Genomic DNA, 19,129 nt, shown 5'->3' with positions numbered 1-19,129 from the left:
GCTGTGCATCTTGTCTTTGAGAGGAGAAGTTGCTCGGGGAGGGCAGTCTTAGACCAAAGACGATAACGATAATAATGGAAATAACATAATACTTAACGGTCAAGCACACACACCAACACACGGTCAAGGCCAAGATGGGACTGATTGACTGGTAAAGGTACAAGACCCACTTTTAGCTTCCATTTGTTACTTACGTAGACAGGGAAAAGAGAGAATCGCCAAAGGTGCGAGCTCCCTGTGGTCCTTGTCACCAAAAAGGGTGACACCAAAAGGGGCCGGATGGCTGCAGCGCAGTTGTGGGGTACCCTGTGATGAAGAGCCAGCTGTCTGAGCAAAGCTTCCCAGGGGAAGTCGGGAGGAAGTGGGAGGTGGCCTGGTAGCCATGGCGGAGACATTCAGCTACATCTGTTTTTTGAAGGCTTAGTGTGTACCAAGTGCTATTTTAAGCATTTTGCATGATTATTTCAGTCAACCCAAAAGGAAGGTATTGTTAGGTTTTGGACGAATAACCACAAACACTCATTCCATCTGTGTGGTCTCTGCCGGGCGCTGGCTGGGAGAGGAAGGGCTGGTCCCATAGTGGTGAACCAAGTCATGTTTTCTGCCACTGTGGAACCTACATTCCGGTTGGGGAGACACAGGTGATATAACTTGACCAAGTGTATTAGTTATAAATGCTTTTGGCTGCAAGTAACAGCAGACCTACCCATCAGTGGTGCGCACGTAAGTTTTTTCCACAGAAGTCTAGAGGGAGGCTGCTGCCGTTACCGAGGTCTCTCTGATTCTCTTGGCTTTTACATCATGGTCACAGGATGGCGGCCGCAGCTCCAGGCATTGTATCTAAATTTGAGACAGGAAGTCAAATTTGTCCTAGCTGACTCTGGTAGACTTCTGCTTACATCTCATTGTCTAGAGCTATGTTACATGCGTACTCCTAGCTGTAAGAATGCAACGTGATTCAGCCTTAAAAAGGAAGGACACTTTAACACATGCTACAACACGGATGAACCTTGAGGACATTATGCTAAGTGAAATAAGCCAGTCACAAAAGATAGTGTATGATTCCACTTATATGAGGTACTATTCAAGGTCCTCAAGTTTCAACCAGAAGTAGAATTGTTGAATCAAATGGTAATTCTATTTTTAATTTTTTGAGGAAATGCCCAGCTGTGTTCCACAGTGGCTACACCATTTTACATTCCCACCAACAGTACACAAGGGTTCCAGTTTCTCCAATCCTTGCCAACTTATTCTTTTCCTTTTTTTTTTTTTTTTTTTAATATTGAGTTGGCCAAAAGGTTCATCATGGAAAAGACCCGAACGAACTTTTTGGCCAACCCAATAGTAGCCATTCCTGATGGTTGTGTGGCGTACGCCTAAAATTTTTAATTCAAAAAGAATCAAGGAGTGTATTCAAATATACTGTCGATTAAGGTATTGACTTGATTTACCAAAGACCACATAACAGAGGCTTTAGTGAGATGGATTGATTTTCTCATGTAAATATCCACACTGGTAGATGGGGCAGGGAGTAGGTTGGCCCTACCTGCTGAGGTGATCCATGGACCCAGGTTCCTTCTATCTTGTTGCTCCACATCTCCCAGCTCTGGTCCTCAAACTTGATTGTGCATCAGAATCCCCTGGAGGGTTTATGGAAACACAGTCCTGGGCCCCATGCCCCAGAGTTTCTGATTCAGCAGGTCTTGGATGGGGCCTGAGAATTTGCCTCTCTCACAAAGCCCCAGGTGCCACTGCTGCAGCTACAGTTGGTCTGGGGACCACAATTTGGGAACCATTCTCCTAAAGTGTCAGCATCTTCAAGACGGTTGAACCCAAGTCATCATCACTATAACTTTGTTACGGCAAGCAGGAAAGGGCAAAGAGATACTGGAGAGCAAGCAGCCTCCTTTTAAGGACCCTCCTTTTAAGGATGTGAGCTGGGAGCTTTCCACATCTTTTCTGCTCCTTCCCTTTGGCTGGAAATTTGTCACGTGGGAACACCTACCTGCAAAGGAGCCTGGGAAATGTAGTCTCTAGATGGGTGGTCATTTTCTCAGCCAGAGCCTAGGTGGTCCTATTACCAAAAGGAAAAGGGGAAAATGGATGTTAGGGAGTCTGGTCATTAAGATAGAACTAAGAGAGTCAGCCAGGGTCAGGAATACAGGGATATAGGGGCTTCTAGGCCAGCAGTTCCCAATGCTGTCTGGGGACCTCGGGTCCCCAAGGCACTTTCAGGTATTTTACAAAGTTAAAACTATTTTCATAGTAATTGTAAGATGTTATTTGCCTCCCTCTCTCCCTCTCCCTCTCCCTCTCTCTCTCTCTCTCTCTCTGGAATTTTCCAGAGGTTATGTGATGTATGACATCGTTACTCTGATGGCTAATGGAATATGTGTTTGTGTATTCTCGATTTAAAAGTTTTGCAATTTTAATTGCTAAAACTGAAACAGGAAGGAAAGGAACAGGGCACAACCTTTAAAAGAATGACATAACCATAGGACGTGACAAAAACTGGTTAGAACTAACCAGGTCCAAGATGGCAGAAGATTTGACTTTCAGTGGACCTTGGGCCTCATTATATGCTCATTGTAATACATTAGCATATGCTAAATGACACACCCACCAGGGCCATGACAGTTCAGAGGCTGACCATAAAAGGCCAAAAAGTGGGGAGTGGCCCAACTCCTGGAAATCTCCGCCTCTTCCCCAAAATACTTGGAATAATCCTGCCACTCATTAGCCTGTGAAATTACCCAGCCCATAAAAACTAACCACCCCATATTTCAGGGCTTCTTGCCTTCTGAGATGGTCCACACTCTGTCTGCGGACTGTGTTTCTCTCTAAATAAATCCACTTCTTACCTATCACTTTGTCTCTCACTGAATTTTTTCTGAAACGAGACATCAAGAACCTGAGCTTCATTGAGTCCTCTGAGACCAGGTGTGTGATCTCAATTAAAAGACTGTGGGGGGCTTCCCTGGTGGCGCAGTGGTTGAGAATCTGCCTGCCAATGCAGGGGACACGGGTTCGAGCCCTGGTCTGGGAAGATCCCACATGCCACGGAGCAACTGGGCCCGTGAGCCACAACTACTGAGCCTGCGTGTCTGGAGCCTGTGCTCCGCAACAAGAGAAGCCACAACAGTGAGAGGCCCGTGCACCGCAAGGAAGAGTGGACCCCGCTCGCCGCAACTAGAGAAAGCCCTTGCACAGAAACGAAGACCCAACACAGCCAAAAAAAAAAAAAAAGACTGTGGTTTCAAGTCCCACTCTGGATTTTGGCTGGGTTTGAGTGCTGGCACGTGGGACTATAAATATTGATAGATATAACCCACGCAGACAAAAGTTCTTTGGGGTCTCTGTTATTTATTTAAGAGTGCAAAGGGGTCCCTGAGACCAAAAGGCGTGAGAACTGCTGTATTCGTATTTATTTCTACTTAAATTCGAGTCTCGACACTTGGGCCAGCCAAGTGTTGTGAATTGGGGCTGAAATTCCACCTGAGGGCTGACCTGTCCGAAGGGGCAGGTTTTGCCCTTCTCCACCCGACAGTAAAGCATATTTATTTGTGACAGTGCTGACATTTACCTGACCCTTATGCGTCTGGACAACACAGAAGAAATCCCCTGCCCTGCACCCCACCGCCCCCAACTTTTGCTTTCCAGGAAGTGGCTTCCTGCAAAGAAGCACCCTTCCCCATATGACTTAGATAAGACCCATGGATGAGTCCCTTGTTGACCTAAGACAAGGCAACACACAGATCCTCCAAATTTCCATTTTTTGGACTCATAAACGATTAGCTGTTTTGCCCACCATGGATCAGTCGGCACAAAATGCTTGTTAACCAAACCTAAGTTAAGTCTCCCACCACATCCCTTCCAGAATTTTGGTCCATCCTTAGCCTGAGCCCTAATACAACCTCTGAATAGGGTGGCCTCAGGATAAACCATTCTCTCTGATCTACTGTTCTAGCAAGCTACCTTGTCATCCCACTTCCCCACATCTCGTTCTTTCTAGCCTTGTTTACTCCTCCCTATAAAAGAAAAACTCTGTTGCCTGACCCTTGTGCAGCTTGCAAATCTTACGGCGGTTTTCCTGATTATAATAATGCCTCTCCCATTGCAATAGCCCCTCCTCTGCTTTGCAGTAATCCGTTAGAAGAAAGTCTTTCTTTACCAAGTCTGAATTGTTTTGCATTGAGGTGAAATTCACATAACATGTAATTAACCATTTAAAAGTGAACAATTCAGTGATATTTAGTTCACACAATGTTGCACAACCACCACCTCTATCTAGTTCCAAAACATTTCCATCATGCCAAAATATAGCCCCATGCCCTTTAAGCAGTTACTTTACATGCACGCTCTCCCTCCAATTTTTTTTTTTAAAGTTATTTATTTATTTATTTACTTTTGGCTGCGTTGAGTCTTCGTTAGTGCTTGCGGGCTTTCTGTAGTTGCGGCGAGCGGGGGCTACTCTTCCTTGTGGCACGTGGGCTTAATTGCTCCGCGGCATGTGCGATCTTCCCAGACCAGGGCTCGAACCGGTGTCCCCTGCATTAGCAGGCAGATTCTTAACCACTGCGCCACCAGGGAAGTCCCAAAGGTCATCTTTTAGATGCCCCACTTGGGGACCTCTTTTACTTCATTATCCTTCATCTCTTGGTGCTGAGCACAGCAAGATTAAAAAAAAAAGAATAGGAAAAATACATCTCTGAGAAGCTGTGGCCACAGCCCAGACTTACTGTGGATATTCATTCTGGGTACTCGTAGTTGGGGGGACAGGGACCCTCAGAGCTCGAACTTAGTTTAAAGCATCCCTGACTGGTGTTGCTACCTAGCAGAAGTAAACGCAAATGTCAAAGCCCCAAGTTCAGGGCTTCCCTGTGGCGCAGTGGTTGAGAATCTGCCTCCTAATGCAGGGGACACAGGTTCGAGCCCTGGCCTGGGAAGATCCCACATGCCGTGGAGCAACTAAGCCCGTGCACCACAGCTACTGAGCTTGTGCTCTAGAGCCCGCGAGCCACAACTGCTGAGCCTGCGCGTCTGGAGCCTGTGCTCCGCAACAAGAGAGGCTGTGATAGTGAGAGGCCTGCGCACCGCGATGAAGAGTGGCCCCCGCTTGCCGCAACTAGAGAAAGCCCTTGCACAGAAACGAAGACCCAACACAGCCAAAATAAATAAATAAATAAATAAATAAAATGAGGAATCAATTCAGAAAAAAAAAAAAGCCCAAGTTCAAGTTTGCTTGGAGCAGCCAAGGCCCTCAAGACAAATTATCTTTAGTGCTAACTCCCCTCTGGCATTCCTGTGGATTTTGGCTTGGGCGGTCCTTGACAATTGTTGCTCAGAAGATGATTTTCATATTCTATCTGTCACCTTTATGCTGATTTAAGAAGGATGGTTTGTTTGAACAATCTAGAATAGGCACAGACTCTTGATCTCCATCTCTGATTCGTTTTGTTACCTATGAAGACTTGCAATTTTAAGGCCAGAAAAAAAAAAAAGCCCGAGCTCTGGAATGTCAATAATTTACATTGTACATGACAAGAAAACCACAGTCCAGTGCAGCTCGATCTTATCAGTAAACAAGGAGAAAGAACTAAATTAAACTTGACTTAATAACAGTGAAATTAGGAGAACTTAGTGCTTTTTCTCCTCCAGAAATGAGGCAGAAGGTGGCACTGCACATCCAAGCTGTGTGGCCTTGAACAGGCGTCTTTGCCTCTCTGAGCTTAAGTTCCTTATCTTGAAGTCAGGCATGGCAATGCTGGACCTGAGAGGTAGTACAAATGTGGGAAGAAATCACGAGGAATTTGGAAAGAGTTGGATCTGGGAGCTAACCCTTTCTCCATCATAATCTTTCTTCGTGAGCTGAAAAAAATGGTGCAGATGGGCACCCATTATAGAGTTGGATATCAATTTAAAGGATTCTGACCAGTGTTTAAAGATATGAATAGAACAGAATATAAAATACCATGTATCACAGAGTGGTATTTTGTGAAACTATGTTGATGTGAAATCATATCTTACTTTGCATCACGGTCAGAAAAGTTTGGAAGCCAAAGTTATGAAGCACCCAGTATCAAATACTGATTTTCAGACAACTGCCCACCCGCTATCAACTCCCTTTCAAAGATGCCGATTCCACCACGCCCAAAGCAAACGGTCCTGGTCTCTCGGCGGCTCTGTCTTAGCAGTACTCCGCCGCCAGGTGGCGGCCGTGCCCCGCTGTGAGGGGGTTAACCTCCAACCTCGATTCAGCCCAAGCCCGTGATTTCCTTGGGGTCCCCTCTCGCCCCGAGGATCCGGTTTACTGGGACTAGAAGCCCTGACCACGAATAGAATTCCCAGAACAGAGAGCGGCAGGAGGGCGCAGGTGGTCACGAAGGGATGTGGCCATCCTCAAATATCCACTCATCTCTTCATTCCACAATGTTTGTTAAACGCCTCTGTGCACCTCCCAGAGCTCACATCCCGGTATGGGAGGACGGACGAGACCTCAAATTCACCACCCTGCCGGTACAGGAAGGCCTCCCCGCCTAGTCTGGTGCGGGACAACCCGGGGTGGAACCCAGGCGGCTGTGTGACCTTGGGCAGCTTGCTTAGCCTCTCTGTGCCTCAATTTCCTCTGCTCTAAAATGGGACTAATAGCACCTACTTGATAGAGCTGTCTGAGCATTAAATTAGTTAATATTTGTAAATCACTTTGAAGGGCCTGGTGTGTTTGTTAAACCAATTGCTAAAAATTCCCACTTTACAGAAGAGAAAACTGAGGATCAGAGTAGGGGAGTGAATCACCAAAGCCACATTTCCCCACCTAGGGAGATCTCTGAGTTGAGTCCAGTGATCTTGATTCCATGCCCAGAGGTTTTCCTCGGCATTGTGCTTGGGGTAGAAGTAAACCCAGTTCCCTTGGCATAGTTGGTGGGGGCGGGGAGGGGGGAGCTGCCAAAGCCAGTGAAATACTCCAAAGGAGCCCAGGGTCCAACTAGACAACAGTTAGTACTGGAGTCACAGCTGAATCTAGCATTGGGCCCTGTCTCTGGGTCAGTGGAACAGCCAGACAAGTAAATAAATCATTTTCTTACAATGAACGACATCCAGATTGCAATAAAGACATAAAGAGAAAGTAATGTGAGCTGGTCAATAAGTGTTATGGAGCTACACTGCCTCTTCAGTACTGAACTGTGATGAATTATGAAGTAAGGTTGGGTGTGGCATTAGCCCTCCTTCAGGAGAAGGGATCTAACAGGGCCAGAAGGCAAAGGCCAGTTACATTAACAGGTCCCAAGATTCCTGTATCACCTACGTATGCGGCTCTGTGGTCTTGCCCTGAATGTTCAACCATGTTCAAGTTCCACTTGGAGTTCCCAATGACCATCTGACCAAGTGTACTGGGTTGGATAGTGTCTCCTCCACATTTGTGTTCTTCCCAGAGCCCCAGAATGTGACTTTGTTTGGAAATAGTGTCATTGCAGATGTAATTGGTTAAGATGAGGTCACATTACTGTAGGGTGGGTCATTCATCCCATATAACTGATGTCCTTACAAGAAGAAAAGAAACACAGAGACAGACATGCAGGGAGAAGGCCAAGTGAAGACAGAGGCAGGGATGCATCCATAAGCCAAGGGATGCCAGAGATTGCCAGCAGCCACCAGAAGCTGGAGGAGGCAAGGAAGGGTCCTTCCTTAGAGACTTCAGAGAGAGGAGAGCCCTGCCGACACCATGATTTTGGACTTCTAGCCTCCAGAACTGTGAGAAAATACATTTCTGTTATTTTAAGCACCACAGTTTGTGGTGCTTTATTACAGTAGTGCTAGGAAAATAATCCACCAAGGGGTAAATGACTCAGTCCTGTTTCATAGCTAGTTTGACTTACTATGTTGACAATAGCCAGAAATGTGCTGTTTCTGTATTAGTGGTCCTGAGGACTTAAAAAAATTGTGTTAAAAATACAAAATATATAGCAGCACTGTTTACAGCAGCAAGACAGGGAAGCAACCTAAATGTCCATCGACAGATGAATGGGCAAAGAAGATGTGATATATATATACACACACACAATGGAGTATTACTCATCCATAAAAAAGAATGAAATAATGCCATTTGCAGCAACATGGATGGACCTAGAGATTATCATACTAAGTGAAGTAAGTCAGACAGAGAAAGATATCAGACGATATCACTTATTTGTAGAATCTAAAAAAATGATACAAATGACCTTATTTACAAACCAGAAATAGACTCACAGACATGGAAAACAAACTTATGGTTACCAAAGGGGAAAGCGGGGTAGGGATAAATTTGGAATTGGTAATTAGCAGATATACACTACTATATATAAAGTAGGACCTACTGTATAGCACAGGGAACTATATTCAATATCTTGTAGTAACCTATAATGGAAAAGAATCTGATAAAGGATAGATATATATGTATAACTGAATCACTTTGCTGTCTACCTGAAACTAACACAACATTGTAAATCAACTATACTTCAATAAAAACATACATAACATGAAATTTACAATTTTAACCATCTTAAACTGTATAATTCAGTGGCATTTATCACGTTCACAGTGTTGTGCAACCGTCACCACTATCTCGTTCCAGAACTTTTTCATCCCCTCCCCCACCCCCAAACAGGAAGCCTGGACCCGTTAAGCAATCACCCCCAAAACCACTCTCCCCTCAGCTCCTGGAAACCGCTAATCTGCTTTCTGTCCCTGTGGCTTTGCCCAGTCCGAATACTTCATGTAAAGGGAATCACGCAATATTTATGTGCAAGAACAAAGCCCTCAAAGATATCCAGTTCCTAATCTTTGGAAACCTGTGAATGTTAATTTCTATGGCAGAAATGACTTAGCCTATGTGATTAAATTAAGCGTTTTGAGATGGGACAATTATCCTGGATTCCCTGCATTGGCCCTAAATGTAACCACAAGCATTCTCCTAAGAGGGAGGGGGAGGGAGATTTGAACACAGAAGAGAAGCCTGTGTGATGGAAAAGCAGATGAAAGCAGAGGCAGACAGAGATGTTGTGCCGTTGGCTTTGCAGATGGCGGAAGGGGCCTTGAGGCAAGGGGATGGATTCTCCCCTAGAGCCTCTCAAGGGAGTAGGGCTTCAGTTTCAACTTAAAGCAACCCAAATGCATTCTCTTACGGTTCTGGAGTCCAAAAGTCCAAACAGAGTCTCAGGGAGATAAATCAAGGTGTCAGCAGGGTTGGTTCCTTCTGGAGAATCTAGAGATGAATCTCTTTGTTGCTTCTTGCAGGTTTTGGCGACGGCATCACTACAATCTCTTTGATCATCATCTATCATTTACCCCTGCTGTGGTCCATGCTCCCTCTGCCTCTGTCTTATAAACCTGTGATCACAATGAAGATCCACCTGGAGAACCTCTCCACCCCAAGATCTTTAACGTGATCACACCTGCAAAGGCCTTTTGCCCTGCAAGGTAACACGTATTCACACGTTCCGGGGATTAAGACGGGGATGTCTCTGGGGGCCATTATTCAGTCGATCACATACACTGTCTTCTGGAATCCTCCACCTGGAATGGGACCTAAGAAGCGGCCAAATCGGGCAGGTTTTATGCGTTTTAGGCAAAGAAACAAATCTGTGAGGAATTGACAGGACAAAGAGACTTAGGCTTTGGGTGCCCAATTAGTGAAGAATCTAGTGAGAATTTAGGCTTGGGGTAGTAAATTAAAGAAGTAACGAGGTTTGTTTACACAGGCTTCTCGCCTCGAATTCCCTAGGTCTGCTGATAAGGGTGTCCTTCTCCCTCCAGATGTGGGGAGGGCACCTTTCACATGAGAGATTTATGTCCTGCTCTCAGGGAAGCAGAAAGGAGGGTCAGTGTCCTCTTGAGTTGGCCGTTTGTATTTATTTATTTATTTGTTTATTTATTTTTGGCTGCGCTGGGTCTTTGTTGCTGCGTACAGGCTTTCTCTAGTTGTGGTGAGCGGGGGGCTACTCTTCGTTGCAGTGCGCGGGCTTCTCACTACAGAGGCTTCTCTTGTTGTGGAGCACGGGCTCTAGGTGCATGGGCTTCAGTAGTTGTGGTGTGCGGGCTCAGTAGCTATGGCTCGCGGGCTCTAGAGCACAGGCTAAGTAGTTGTGGTGCACAGGCTTAGTTGCTCCATTTTTCCCGGAACAGGGCTCGAACCGGTGTCCCCTGCGTTGGCAGGCAGATTCTTAACCACTGCACCATCAGGGAAGTCCTGGCAGTTTCTTGAGTAACTATAATGCAACATAATCAATATGCCATTGAAGTACATTTTGAGATGGCCTGCTCTGAGCCCCAAACACACTTGCACACATACACAAGCTGACACACACACATTTGGGTGTTATTCATTGTGAGTCCTGCGGTAAACTCTCCACCCAACTATTTCTCCCGGGAATGGTGGCGCTCTATATCCAGGCAACTGGACCTAGTTCTCAGGCCAAGGAGGCCCAGAGGCAATGACATCTCCCATGGAAGAGAAAGAATAGTGTTCCTGACTTTGGGTGACACCTTGGTCCTCAGCACTAAGTGTCCATGCCGTGTGGTCCTGGGTCTCCCAGAAATCCTACCAGTGGCTAACCTCCCCACCCCCATTCTTTCTGGCCATCTATTGGAAAAGCAATGAATAGTCTACTTGATTTGAAAGAAGGGAAGTTTTCGGGGCCTGTTTTGCAATTCTGTAGAAACTGGAAAACTGACTCAAACCAAGACAAGGCAGAGCGACTGAGTCAGAGACAGAGATCCTGGTTTCCCTTCTCCTCAGACCCTGCCCCCAAGGCCTGCTCTCCGTGGGGTTCAGGCTGGGCTGTAGACGACAGTGTAGCAAGTGCAAGAGGAGGGATGGGCACCTTGGTACCAGCTGGGACCATTTAGTTAAAAGTGATGTTGCCTCCAGGGACTTCCATGGTGGTCCAGTGGCTAAGACTCTGCACTCCCAGTGCAGGGGGCCCTGGTTTGATCCCTGATCAGGGAGCTGGATCCCATATGCTTCAACTAGGAGTTTGCATCTTGCAACTAAAAACAAAACAAAACAAAACAAAAATGTCACAAGGAAGATTGAAGATCCTGCGTGCCTCAATTAAAAACAAAACAAAACAAAAATGTCACAACTAAGATCGAAGATCCGTGTACCACAACTAAGACCCCAAGCAGCCAAATAAAAAAAGTAAACATTAAAAAAAAAAAAAAAAGGGATGTTGCCTCCTGTTTGAGAGACAAGCGATAGGGAAGTAAAGTGAGAAACTGGTTGTAGATGAAAAGGAACTGAGGGTTTCCTCTGTGCATTTTCTGTGCTTTTCAGGCTGCATTTATCCCATTTCCTTTTTATGTATTTGTGATAAACTCAGCAAATTTCCCGGTCAGCAACTTCCCATCCTAGACAAGTTCTGGGCTCTTTGAGAGCTGACCACTGCAGGTCCACCAGAGGGCGCTCAAAAACGCAAGCGCTGGTCCCCAGGATGGGTAGACCCAGGCAGGTGGGTACCGTCGCCCCCACTTAGGTAAACAGTGGCTTTCTGCACCACAGTCTGAGGAGGTGGAGGGAAACAGACTGTTCTGGGGATGCCCAAGACCACCCTGAAGTTTGATGATTCATTGGAAGGACTTAAAGAATTCAGAGAAACTGTTATACTCAGGATTTGTTACAACAAAAGGATACACATTACAATTTGCCAAGGAAGGAATTCCCTGGCTGTCCAGTGGTTAGGAATCCGCACTCTCACTGCTAGGGCCCCGGCTTCCATCCCTGGTGGAGGAACAAAGATACCGTAAGCCACGCTGCACGGCCAAAGGAAAAAATTTAGAATAGAATAGAATAAAATAAAATCTGCAAAGTTCATAGGACAGGGTCCAAGGGAGACCAGGCACAAGGTTCCAGTGGCCTCTCCCAATGGAGTCATGTGGACAGTGCTTAATTGTCTGAGTGCTAAGGAGTGAATCCCCCCATCCTCAATTCATATGTTGAAGCCCTAACCCCTTCAATGTGACTGTATTTGGAGATAGAAACAAGGGAGTAATTAAGGTTAAATGAGGTCATAAGGGTGGGACCCTTATGCAATAGGATTTGTGCCCTTATAGGAAGAGACACAGAGACACCAGAGTTCTCTCTCTCTCCCTCTCTCTGTCTCTGACATGTGAGGGCACAGTGAGAAAGCAGCTATCTGCCAGCCAGGAAGCAGACCCTTGCCAAGCTAACACCTGGATCTTGGACTTCTGGCCTCCAGAACTGTGAGACAGTGTTGATACATTTCTGTTGTTTAAGCTGCCCAGTGTGTGGTATCTTATGGCAACTCAGAGCTGACCAATACACCCAGCAATGATGTGTGACGGCATTTGTGGAGTATAAACCTTGGGGTCCAGCGTTTTTATTGGGGGCCTGTTATGGGTTGAATTGTGTCCCCCCAAAAAAGATGTTCAAGACCTAACCCCCAGTGCCTGTGAATGTCACCTTATTTGGAAACAGGGTCTTTGCAGGTGATGAAGTTAAGGTGAGGTCATTAGGGTGGGCCTAATCCAATATGACCGGTATTCTCATTAAAAAATAAAAAGGAAATGTGGACACTGAGACACACATGCCAAGGGCTTAGGATTCCCTCCCAGGAGCTGGGTAAAGCCCACGCCTCTCTTTGGATGAGGTTAATTCTTTACTACATGCATTGCCAGTCACTTGAGGAGTTGGGTTGGATGCCAGCAGAGTGGTCCCAGATATGTGTCCTTCATTCCTATGTTGTCCCAACCCTCAGGAGAGGGACAGATGCTCATCAACCCAGCCCCTGGGCAGTGCTGACTGCCTCTAGATGACTTAGACAATCATCATGACCCACATAGGCTTTTCCTCATGGACCCTATCAACACAGTCACCCAGCCCAGTGACCTGGGAGTGCCCTCCCCTCTGCTCTCTGTCTCCTCTCTCAGAGCCAAGGACCACCACCCAGCCATCTTACTGATTGTATTCAGTTCCAACTTGGCCTTCCCTACCCCCACCTCCTCCTTCCTCTCTGGACCGCTGACCCACTTTCCCCCCACTTCCTACCTCACCTCCCCAAGACAGGATGCCACAAGGCTCTCCCCAAAATAATTATTGTCTACTACCAAGTTTGGGGGTCCCCAAGACAAGCTCAATTTCAATAACTCACCAGAAGGACTCACAAAACTCACTGAAAGCTTTTATACTCATGGTTATAGTATATTACAGGACAAAGATAGAGATTAAAATCAGCTCAGGGAAAAGGCACGTGGGGCAGAGTCCGGGGGAGACCAGGCCTGAGTATCCAGTTGCCTCTTTCAAGTGGAATTGTGCAGAAAGTGCTTAATTCTCCCAGCAATGATGTGTGATAACATGTATGGGCTATTGCCAGACAGGGAAGCACACCTGAGCCTTCACATCCAGAGTTTTGTTTTTTTTTTTCTTTTTTTTGGCCACACTGAGCAGCTTGTGGGATCTTAGTTCCCCGACCAGGCTTCAAACTCGTGTCCCTGCAGCGGAAGTGAGGAGCCCTAACCACTGGACAGCCAAGGAATTCTCCCATACCCAGCATTTTTATTGGGAGTTGGTTACGTTGGCATGGCTGACTGCCCACATGGCTTTACTTAGTGTCCAGTCTCTGCAGAGGTGTGATACTGTGTGACCCAAGGCCCCCACCATCTGTCACATTGTTACACCACCTAGTGTGGGCCAAGACCCAGGTGAACAAAGACACTCTAATCAGGCAAGACATTTCAAGGGCTTAGAGGTTCCCTCCCAGGTGCTGGGGCAAAGGGTCAAATTTTCTTTGGGCAAGGTTAACCCTTTCTGGCACAACAAGATCCTTTGATTTTAGGGTTCATAATGCAATTGGGTGATTGTGTTGGCCTGAACCTCTGAAATGCTGAGTGGTACCTGAAGGGCCATCCAGGTCTGAGCAAATCCCTGTCTTCACACCATCCATCCCATTTTTGTCCCATCTTAATGTGCAATTATATAGTAACATAATTGACTATTGCTTTAACGCCTGCTCCCCGCCGTCTCCCGCCCCCCGCCATCCCTCCCCGCAAGCTGCAGGTCAGGTATGGTGTCTTCTTTGTTCCTCACTGAATATCCAGAACCTGGCACCAGGGGAGCTGTTCCATAAGGCAGCACTGGAGTCAGAAAGATCTAACATAAATTTTGACCTTACCAATGACTAAATGTGTGATTTGGGGATATTTACTTAGCTTCGATTTCTCCACCTGATAAATGGGGATAACAGTGTCTCCCAAGTAGATTGTTGTGAGGAATCTAGGAGACCGGCAGCTAACTACCAAGGGCCAGGCATGATTACTCTCAAGCATTTGTTGAATGAATGAATGAATGAATGAATGAATGGGGGCCTCAGCCAATGTCTGGAATGAGCAGATGAAAGACTGAATGTTCAGTTTTCAGGTTTACTTGTGGACCCCCCTTGCTCTCTTCCAGCCCTGTTATCCTAATCTGACCCCCTTCTTTCCCTCCACTCAGGGTTACCAGCATGAGTGTCCTCCAGGCAGCCCCCTGGACCTCCCCCCACCAGTGGTGGCCGCCCCCACCTCTGGGGAGGAACAGGAGCTCCATTAGGCCTCCCTCAGTTTCTACGCACTGAGGCCCTGGGAGCCTCAGGACCAGGAGGCCGCCAGCACCACTGAATATGCTGAGGTCAAGATCCATAAATGACGACCCCCAGCTCTGGAGGCCTCCGGCTGGAGGGCCCAGGGCTTCTCCGGGAAGGGAGACGTCAGAGAATAGCTTTCCAGTTGGAAACTAGTGTCTGGGGGTTCCGCTGGTGGAGTGATGGGCAGAACTGGGCTCAAATGTCACCCCCGACACCGATGATGAGCATGAGTCAAAGCATTTTCTTTCTCAGTCACCCCCCTGGAAAACGGACACAATAAACCTAACTCGCAGGGTTGTCGTGGGGTGTTAAGGCAGTAATTAACGTAAAGTGTCCCACACCCGTGAATGTGCAGAGGGCATCGTGCCCAAGGTCAAACCTCTTCCCAGGGCAGCCCACCTGGGATAAGCGTGGCCCAAATGGGGACCACTCTGCAGGGCTGTCTAGCTCCAGAGCTCCCCAAAGACTCGGCTGAGGCTGTCATTGGGCTGCATCGCATCCCTCTGCCCCACCTGCCCCCTCCCCCTCCCCTCCACAGGGACCCACCCCTGGGGCACTTCCTCCTCCCAACACATTGCATACTGGCCTCTCTCTGAGCCTGCTTCCTGGAAACTCAATTTGTGTATTTTCTCAGACAAAAAAAATCATTCACTGATTATCTGAAATCAATGATTCAAGGGTACCTCTGGAATTCTGTGTCCTTGATATTTTGGTTCTCCTTAAGTTTCTTGTTTTGCAGAATCTGCTTATAAAATTCCTTGCAGGGCTTCCCTGGTGGCGCAGTGGTTGAGAATCTGCCTGCCAATGCAGGGGACACGGGTTCGAGCCCTGGTCTGGGAAGATCCCACATGCTGCGGAGCGACTGGGCCCGTGAGCCACAACCACTGAGCCTGCGCGTCTGGAGCTTGTGCTCCACAACAAGAGAGGCCGCGATAGTGAGAGGCCTGCGCACTGCGATGAAGAGTGGCCCCCGCTTGCTGCAACTAGAGAAAGCCCTCGCACAGAAACGAAGACCCAACACAGCCATAAATAAATAAATAAATAAATAAATAAATAAATAAATAAAAAGAAAGTAAACTTTTTTTTTTTTCACACACACACACACTGTATTTTATTTTTACAAGAGATAAATAGACTGACACCAAGCATTGTACATGGATGACCACAACAAAAGCAACAATGATTGCAATTACCAAACATGAAACACACTCATACTATGTCATAATATTGACATTCAGTCCAGTAATCCTCCACTGTAACAGCTCCTTTACTTTGCAGTGAAAATTGATTTGTATATTCTTTGCCTCTGAGAAAAGAAAGTAAACTTAAAAAAAAAAAAATTCCTTGCAGTTCCAGTGTGGGTCCATTTACATTGTAACATAGTTTTTACGGGGGTCACATCCAACTGATTTTGTTCTTTTTTCCATTGTGTGTCCATTTAATTTTTTCCATTGTTTCCATTCATGAGGAAACATGCCCAACAATAGCATTATGAGCCAAGATAGGGAATGTGTTTTTGGCATAAAGTTAATAACTTCATGCTGAGAACTGTTCTTCAAATTGGAGGTGTTGAAGCATGTAATTCCATCTTTCATAGCAGATTTTGCTTTGCCATTTTTCAGGATCGTGTTGCATCTCTTGATCAATGACCTTTAAAAATGGTGTCCACCGACAAAACAAGAGCATGGTTGCCACTTTCTACCCCCTTCCTCAACATGACACAAGATGGTTCCATGTGTTCTCGTGCTGGCAGAGTATTTGGTAACATCTGTGTTAAAGAATCACATTCTCCAAGGGATGAAATCTTTTTGAAAATATCATCATGGGAATGCCACAGTAATTATCCACTTCAAGTCAGCATTTCTTCTCACAGACATTGAAAACAAACAGATGGTTACCAAAGAGGAAAGAAGGCAGGGAGGGATAAATTAGGAGTTTGGGATTAACAGATACACACTACTATATATAAGAGATAAACAACAAGGACCTACTGCATAGCTCAGGGAACCATATTCATTATCTTGTAATAACTAATAAGGGAAAAAAATCTGAAAAAGAATCTATATGTATATATGTATAACTGAATTACTTTGCTGTACACCTGAAACTAACACAACATTGTAAATCAACTATACTTCAAATTAAAAAAAAGAATTTCTTTTCCTGTTCTAAGTCATGTCTCTTTTAAGAATAGCCTTGACACTTAAAGAAATTTTCCATCAATTCTTTAACACTTTCAACAAGTTCTTATAAACAACAGAGCACTTAACATTGTTTTCTTTTCTTTTTATTTATTTATTTATTTTTGGCTGCGTTGGGTCTTGGTTGCTGCGCGCAGGCTTTCTCTAGTTGCGGCGAGCGGGGGCTACTCTTCATTGTGGTGCCACAGCTTCTCATTGAGGTGGCTTCTCTTGTCGCGGAGCATGGGCTCTAGGCGCTTGGGCTTCAGTAGTTGCAGCACATGGGCTCAGTAGTTGTGGCTCACCGGCTCTAGAGCACAGGCTCAGTAGTTGTGGCGCAAGGGCTTAGTTGCTCCGCGGCATGTGGGATCTTCCCAGGCCAGGGCTTGAACCCATGTCCCCTGCATTGGCAGGCGGATTCTTAACTGCTTCGCCACCAGGGAAGCCCTCTGTTCTTTTAATTTGCATAATTCTATGGCTAAACAGACCCTGGAAATCATAAGTAAGCAATAAAATATGCTTCCCCCCATGGATTATTTTATTTTATTATTTTTATTTTTATTTTTATTTTGGATGTGCCATGTGGCTTGTGGGATCTTAGTTCCCCGACCAGGGATTGAACCCTCACTCTCAACAGTGAAAGCACCGATTCCTAACCACGGGACTGCCAGGGAATTCCCGTGGATTATTGTTATCTTCTTCTATAAATTTTATTTATCTATCTATCTATCTATCTATTTATTTATTTATTTATGGCTGCACTGGGTCTTCGTTGCTGTGCACAGGCTTTCACTAGTTGTGGTGAGCAGGGGCTACTCTTTGTTGCAGTGCACGAGCTTCTCGTTGCAGTGGCTTCTCTTGCTGCGGAGCACGGGCTCTAGGCACGGGGGCTTCAGAAGTTGCAGCACGTGGCCTCAGTAGTCGCCGCAACTAGAGAAAGCCCACCCAGCAACGAAGACCCAACGCAGCCAAAAATAAATAAATAAAATAAATTTAAAAAATAAATAAACTAATAGCAACTCAGTTAAAAAAAATATCATCTACGTCTTTCACAAACACCCATCATAATTTGCATTTGTAGACTCTCCACCAATGCAGTAAAAATTTCCCCATTAACTTCCAACTGGGTGTTAAAAATAAGACAACAGGCCCAAAATGGAGTTGCTTATGCTACGCCCCACGTCACCAAACAGAGACTCCATGACAGTGTCGGCTCTTTGGAAATGGCATCTTAAACCATCAATCAAGAATCGTCTGATCAGAATTAGTTAAGCAATGTGCCTGACAGACCCCTGCCATCCCCTGAAGAAGAGCAAGTTTGCAATAGCCAACCTGATTTTTTTGCCTAGTAGAACTTTCTTGTTCTTGCTTCCTTCTGCCTCTAAAAGTCTTTCAAGATCCGTTCTATCTGCTCGACAGGATGCTGCTTAGTTCAGGAATCACTGAACAGAGACAATTAGATCTGCAAAAGGTCCTCAGCTGAATTCTGTTTAACATCCATAAGAAAGTCTCTGCAAACATTTGCTATTGTTTCTGAGGTCTCATCCGGAAGGAATTTTACTTGCAATAGCCTTAGAAGCAATCCTTTTTCACAAGAAAAATATTTCACAAGGGAAGGGAAGTGATTTGTCCTTCCCAGCTGCCTACTGGGCGGCCCCTCTTGGAGATGAAACCCCACACCTTGTTAGGGAACCACTGACCGAAACTGCCCGCCTTGGCCAAGCACGATAATAACCGCTTGCATGAGTTGTCTCACGACAGGAGGTCCTGATAAACAACACGGTCCTTGCGGGAGAATTCAGGAGGGGCCAAAACGAGGGATGAGACGCCAGTTGGTAATATGTCCTGCCAACCTCCCAGAAATCCTCATGCTAGAATCCATCTTGGCTGAGAGATGCGTGCACCACCAGGAAGGACCCTGAGTCAGACCAAATATGGGCACAAGCAAGACGCTTGGCCAGAAACAACCCGGAAACTAACCCCATCACCATAAACCCTGAGACTGCGAACCACGTGGCAGAGCAGTTCTCCTGGGTTCCCTTACCCTGCTGCTCTCCGCCAGGGTGCCCCTTCCCAATAAGTCTCTTGCTTTGTCAGCAAATGTGTCTCCTTGGACAATTCATTTCTGAGTGTTAGACAACACCTCACTCTCGGGCCCTGGAAGAGGTCCCCCTTCCGGTAACAACTTGAGTTTACTGAAGGCTCAGAGGTGCCCTACAGTGAAAATTATTTAAAAACCCACACCCCCAGCACCACAAATGTCTGACTAACATTGAGCCAGGGTTTCATTTTGGGGCAGAGGTGGGGTGGAGGGGACAGAGGACAGGTTCCAGC

The 19,129-nt window shown here is 46.1% G+C and overlaps 1 long non-coding RNA gene across 1 annotated transcript; it reads right to left on the bottom strand.

Annotated features, from left to right (window-relative positions):
* Positions 1-89: 89 nt before the first annotated feature.
* On the bottom strand, positions 90-13,986 carry LOC309648013. Its single transcript, XR_014256428.1, has 3 exons — positions 2,006-13,986; positions 1,547-1,640; positions 90-840 (listed from the first exon to the last, which is right to left on the bottom strand). It is a non-coding gene; the product is annotated as an uncharacterized lncRNA (long non-coding RNA).
* Between the last annotated feature and the right edge of the window lie 5,143 nt (positions 13,987-19,129).

This window comes from Balaenoptera physalus, assembly GCF_965194825.1.
Source record: "Balaenoptera physalus genome assembly, chromosome: 19".
In the NCBI taxonomy this organism is placed as follows: Eukaryota; Metazoa; Chordata; class Mammalia; order Artiodactyla; family Balaenopteridae; genus Balaenoptera; species Balaenoptera physalus.
This window is presented reverse-complemented; position numbering and strand designations above follow the sequence as displayed.